At 49.4% G+C, this 6337-nt stretch overlaps 1 pseudogene; it reads left to right on the top strand.

The window, feature by feature from the left end:
• Positions 1–3393: 3393 nt before the first annotated feature.
• LOC144793391 (18S ribosomal RNA) lies at positions 3394–5740 on the top strand (annotated as a pseudogene).
• Positions 5741–6337: the final 597 nt, after the last annotated feature.

Raw genomic sequence — 6337 nt, 5'->3', positions numbered from 1 at the left:
TTTCTATCAACTGCGGTAGTGCCAGCTGGTATATTCCAGCAAGTTTGGCTGGAGAACCCTGCAAATTGCTCCATTTGACTCTCCTCCTATTATTAGTTAGAAGGAGGGACTGTTGTGCAACATTAGACTCAGGGGCCGGGTTAGACAACCCAAAACTCCCAGGTTTTATTGTCAGGACCAGGGCATTATGGTCACTGTCTTTCCTCATGTGTACCCTAAAATCCAGGATCTTATCCCAATGTCTGGGCTCAACCATTATGTAATCAATAATAGAGTTTTGCACTACTCTACTAGAGGTAAAAACAGGCATATTACCTAGAACACCCTAGGCAAGAGCTGGAATGTGTAGTTCTTGGCATAAGGCACTCACAGCAAAATAATTGACACTGGCACACCAGAGGTAATTTTGGCCATATGGGCCACCCATGGAAAAATTCTGGCATTGTCCTACTGAAGGCAATTAATTTTATATGTGCAATCCGAGTCGAAATGCGGGGGCTGTCACATTGCAGGTATTTCTGGGCACATGGGAGTGCAACCAAGAATAACTGTGTCTCAAAGTTCCCAAAAGGAGGCACAGGGAGGCCTTCCCTGGTTGACCCTCGACAGGATGCTCTGACTGGGTCCTGATTCAAAGCTCCGGCTGGCCCTGGGGTAGAGGTCTCCAACCCTGGCACCCTTTTTTGACTCGCCATGCGTAGAAGGTTCACTGGATGAGGTCCCGCAAAACCAAGGAGGTCACCCTTGCTTGCCTGGTAGTATAAGCTGTGGCCGGGCCCTGGGGTGGAAGCCTCCAGACATCTGCACCCTTCTCAGACCAGTGAGCCCATAAAGTTTCCACTACAGGGTCCCAGAGACCCAGGGAGATCTCTGTTGCGTGTCTGGTTGTCCGGTTCAGAAGCTCTAACCGGTCCCTGGGTCAGAGCTCTTTGAGGGCCCCCATAGCTTATGATTAGCTTGGGCTCCAAGAACCCAGGCCTCAGAGTCCATGTGCCCTTCCAGGGTGAGAGGAATCCTTATTCAGAAGTCATGGCGCTCCGAGTCCCGGACATCTGGTCAATGGCTAGGCATTTCTATGGCACACCCTGATTTTCTGGCTGCCCTGGAAGTTCTGATGAGGTCTCATTTAAGTCTTTGAGTCCAGGGTTCTAGGAGGCCTGATGTGTTTTCTCTGATGACCCCTTTGTCACTCGGTGTGCACAGATCACAAGAAAGGGGGGTAGACTTCCTCCAGATTAGTAGGGACAGATGATTGTTGGTAATTCTCACCTGGGTGCTGTCTTGGGCTTAGTAGGGCCCCCGGGGAGGGGCCCAGGTGCCTGACTCTGCATTTGCCTTACAGCTCTGTCCAATGGACCTTTCCTCTGAGACTTGCTTCCTGGCGAGTAGGCAGAGAGGAGAAGCTGACATCCCTGTGCAGGGCATCCTGCTTTTGCAATTTAGTCAGCACTGTACTGTGATCGCGACGACCAGCTAACCTGGGTGTCTCGATAACAGCTTACATGACTCCCCAAGCCCAGCTAAGGGTCCAGGAGTTTGGATGTGTAAGCTCTGATTTCCTCTTTTCATTCATTGTGCATGAATTACAAGAAAGGCAGGTAGCCTATCTCCGGATTATTAGGGATATGGTATGAGGAACCCCAAAGTCCTCCAATCTTTCCCCCAGTTGCCTCCTGGGACTGGGATGACCCACCCTAGAGTCCCAATGGCCTGAGTCTGTGACTGACGCCCAACCCTGTCCTATGGCCCTTTTCCCTGAGCCCCGCTTTCTAGAGAGCAGGCAGGAATGCAGAGCTGTGCAGGGTGGCATGTTTGAGCCCAGTTTAGCCAACACTGTCCCCTAATTGATTTGGTTCAGAAGCTCTACTAGGTCCTAGGTTAGAGGTCCAGCTGGCCCTGAGACGGGTGCCTCTGGCCCTAGGTTCCTTCTTTGGTCCGTTGGGTAGCAAGGGCCTGGAACAACTTCCCGCAGGCCAGATGAAGTCTCCCTTTCTGTTCTGGGTTCAGAAGCTCTGACTGGGCTCTAGTCAGCACTCTGTGAGACCCCCAGCTCTAAGAACCCAGGCCTCAGAATCCCTGTCCTCTCCAGGGGTGAGCAGAATCCTTTTTCCGAGGGAATAATGCCATCAGATGGCTGTCCTTAGAATCCAGATATCTAGTTGCGCTCCATGTGGTCCTATCACGCACTGACGGCTAGGCTGACCTGGAAGTTCTGATGAGGGCTTATTTGACACTTTAATCCCAGTGAGGGTTCCAGGAAGTTGGGTGCATTTTGTCTGATAGCCCTCTCTGTCACTTGGTGTGCACAGATTACAAGGAAGGGGGTTAGCTTTGCTCTGGATTAGTAAGAACAGGGTACTTGGGACCCACTGGTCCTCCAGTTGTTCTCATCCGAGTGCTGCCCTGGTCTGCATCTGCCTTCCAGCTTTGTCTAATGTGCCTTTCCTCTGAGCCTTTCTTCCCAGAGAGCAGGCAGGGATACAAAGCTGACATCCTTGGGCAGAGCGACCCACTTGGGGTGGTTTAGCCAGAACTGTACTGTGATTGTGATGGCAGGGCTGACCTGGAAGTCCTGGCACAGACTTGTTTGACCCAGGCCCAGCCAGTGCTCCAGAAGATTGGGTGTGTCACTCCAAAAGCTCCCTTTCACTTGGTATGGATAGATTCTAAAAAAAGGTAGGTAGCCTTCCTCCTGATTATTAGGAACAAGGTATGTTTCCCTTGTCTTTCTACCCTGGTGCCGCAAAATCCTGGTAGGGCCCGCCGTGGGGTGTCAAGGGCCTGAGTCTGAGGCTGCCTTTCAGCCCTGTCCGATGGGCCTCTCCTCTGAGCCATACTTTCCAGAGAGCAGGCAGGAATGCGAAGTTGACATCCTCATGCAGGGGGCCTGCTCGTGGTCTGTTTAGCCATCACTGCACTCTGACTGATTGGGGATACTTGGTCTATTTAGGGATGGACTGATTGACCAGTCACAGCTGTTTTTCCAAGCAAGGAGCTTCCATCCCTTCTGGACGTCTGACTTTTTGGAAAGTCTCTCAGCAGAGTAGAAGGCCAAACACCCTGGCAGCTTGTGACATGGTCTGACCAGAGTGGATGGGGTTGGGTGGCATGCCCTTCTCCACCCAGTGCATTTATGCAGCAGCTCTAAACGATCATTTCAAGGCCCAGCCTACCCTGGCCAGATTGCAGCATCCCTGTGTATTAACAGGCTGTGCCTTACCCGCCCCTCACTTCTATTGTTGCAGAGTAGGCTGGGCCTACCAGTGCCTTTGTGACTGCCCTGCTCCCCATCCTCCTACAGAAAAGCAGGGGCTCTAAAAACAGGCCCCAGAGGGATGTGAAGGTTGGTCCAGGAAGGGCACACAACTCCTCCACACATCCAGTAGGTACGGCGATGTAGTGGATCCTGCCAGTGGCATATACTTGTCTCACAGATTAAACCATGCATGTTTAAGTAAGCATAGCAGGTAGAGTGAAATTGTGAATGGCTCATTAAATTAGTTGCTGTTCCCTTGGATTGCTCCGTCTGTTCCGTAGATAACTGTGCTAATTCTAGAACTAATCCATGTCAACCTGTGCGGACCTCCTGGGATGCATGCATTTATCAGACTAAGACCACTACAGGCTCACCTGGCCACCTTGGTGCCTCTAGATAAGCATGGGCTGATCGCACGTCCCCTTGACAGCGACTATACATACAGTTGTCTGACCTATCAACTTCCAATGGTACTTTCGGTATCTACCATGGCGACTACAGGTGATGGGGAATAAGGATTCGATTGAGGAGAGGGAGTCTGAGAAATAGCTGCCACATCCAAGGAAGGCAGCAGATCTACAAATTACCCACACCTGACGCAGGGAGGTAGTGAGGAAAAATAACAATACTCTCTGTTATTGGAGTGAGTACACTTTAAATTCTTTAATGAGGATTCATTAGAGGGCAGTCTGGTGCCAGCAGCCATGGTAATTCCAGCTCCAATAATGTTAATTAAAGTTGGTGCCATTCGAAAAATCAAAGTCGGGTATTGGTATTGAGTTGGCAGTCTGCCGCGAGGCAACCTACTGCCTTTCCCAGCCCCTGCCTCTCGATGTCATCTTGATGCTCTTTACTGAGTGTCCTGGGGGTCCGAAGCATTTACTTTGAAAAAATTAGAGTGTTCAAGCAGATTGGTCATCTGAATACTTCAGCCAAAAGTAATGGAATAGGACTCCAGTTCTATTTTTTAGCATTCAGAACAGGGTCATGATTAAGAGAGAGGGCCGGGAGCATTTGTATTATGCCGCAGAAGGGAAATTATGGGACTGGCACAAGACAAAACAAACTGAAAGCATTTACCAAATATGTTTTCATTAATCAAGAATGAAAGTCGGAGAGTATGAAGATGATTAGATCGCAATTTAGTTACGCAGTGGCGGCCGATACAATTAAGAGGTGGTGAGGCTGGTGGAGGAGGCGCGGGGGAGTGCAGGAGGAGGAACGCGCGGAGGTAATAATTAAAAAGAAACAAAAACACTTACCTTAACCTGCCAGATGCCTCCAGCCTCGCATCACGCCTCATTGAACTTACTTGTAACAGCAGGCACCGGGGCTGTGTCACAGACTCCCAACCAATCCCCCACACTGCTCTTATGATTGAGAGCAGCGCGGGGATTGGCCAGAGAGGGCTGAGAATATGCTACGCTCAGGTCACGGAGTCTGTGGGGTTTCTCCAGCCCTGCTGCTCAAATTAGCCGTGTTTGAGAAACCTAAGAATGCATGTGTGTTTTGCTGGCCTGATACGGCCAGCCAAACACACATGCGCACTTAGAAGTGCACATAGCACTCCTCCTGCACAAACTGTCTCAATGCCAGCATGTGAAAAATAAAACAATAGTAAAATATTGTTTTATTTTTTAGTTGCTGGCTCTGAGCCAGTGGGGTGATGTTCCTCGCCCATTGTTGAAGCACTGACACTGTAATTATGACCATAAATGATGCAGACTAGCAATCCAGCATTGTTATTCCCATGATCAGTTGGCCACACCAGGGAAACAAAAGTATTTGGGTTTTGGGGGGAGTATGGTTGCAAATCTGAAACTTAAAGGAATTGGCCGAAGGGCGCCACCAGGAGAGGAGCCTGCGGCTTAATTTGACTCAACACAGGAAACCTCACCCGGCCGGAATACAGAAAGGATTGACAGATTGATAGCTCTTTCTCGATTCTGTAGGTGGTGGTGCATGGCCGTTCTTAGCCAGTGGAGGGATTTGACTGGGTAACCCCGATGACGAACGAGGTTCCTCCATGCCAACTAGTTACATGACCCCTGTTGGTTGGCGTTCTATGTCTTAATGGGACAAGTGGGGTTCAGCCACATAAGATCAAGCAGTAACAGGTCTGTGACGCCCTTAGATGTCTGGTGTTGCATGCGTGCTACACTGAACGGATCTGCTTGTATCTATCCTTTGCTGACCGGTGCGGGTAACATGCTGAACACTGTTTGTGATAGGGATGGCCGACTGCAATTATTTCCCATGAACGAGGATCCCAAATAAGTGCGGGTCATAAACTCATGTTGATTAAGTCCCTGCTCTTTGTACACATTGCCCATCAATACTACAGATTGTATGTTTTAGTGAGGCTCCTGGATCGGCCCTAACGGGATAGGCAATGGTTCTGGTGGAGCCCTGAGATGATGATCAAAAACTTGACTATCTAGAAGAAGTAAAAGTCTTTCATAATCGGCGACGCCAGAAGTGCGATAAGAAATAGACAATACTAATTGCTAGAAAAGTACTGGATGGTCTACTCTCTCTATCCAATCTTTGATTCATGTTTCCGCAAAGGCAGCTTTAAGTGTAGTTGTATTCCGGGACAATCTTTGTGTTGTTGGAAGCGAGACCGATTGACACTGATGGGCAGCAATAAAAACCTACATTAGCCAGAGCAAGGTGATACAAGAATGGCCAAAATGCCTCGTCATCTTATTAGTGATGTGCATGGTTGGATGAATGAGAGTCCCAATGGCGCTAACAACTATCTAGTGAAAGCACAGCCAATGGAAAGGCCTTAGTAGAATCATCGGAGAATGAAGTCCCTGTTGAGCTTGACTCTACTGTGTCTCTGTGAAGAGATATGAGACATGTAGGATAAGTAGGAGGCACTTGGGCCACCAATGAAATACCACTACTGTCATCTCTATCTCTCATCTCATCCGTGGGGCTACTGCTTCTGGCTCCAACTACCAGGTGCCTGTCTGTTGCAACCCGCTCCGGTGACAGTCACAGATTAGGCGCTTGGCTGGGGTGGTACACCTCTCAAACAGTAACGCAATGTCCCTAAAATGAGCACAGAGTGGA

Source organism: Lissotriton helveticus, chromosome 11 (assembly GCF_964261635.1).
Source record: "Lissotriton helveticus chromosome 11, aLisHel1.1, whole genome shotgun sequence".
NCBI classification, from domain to species: Eukaryota; Metazoa; Chordata; class Amphibia; order Caudata; family Salamandridae; genus Lissotriton; species Lissotriton helveticus.
Note: the sequence above shows the minus strand (reverse complement) of the source record. Positions and strands in the feature narration are given on the sequence as shown.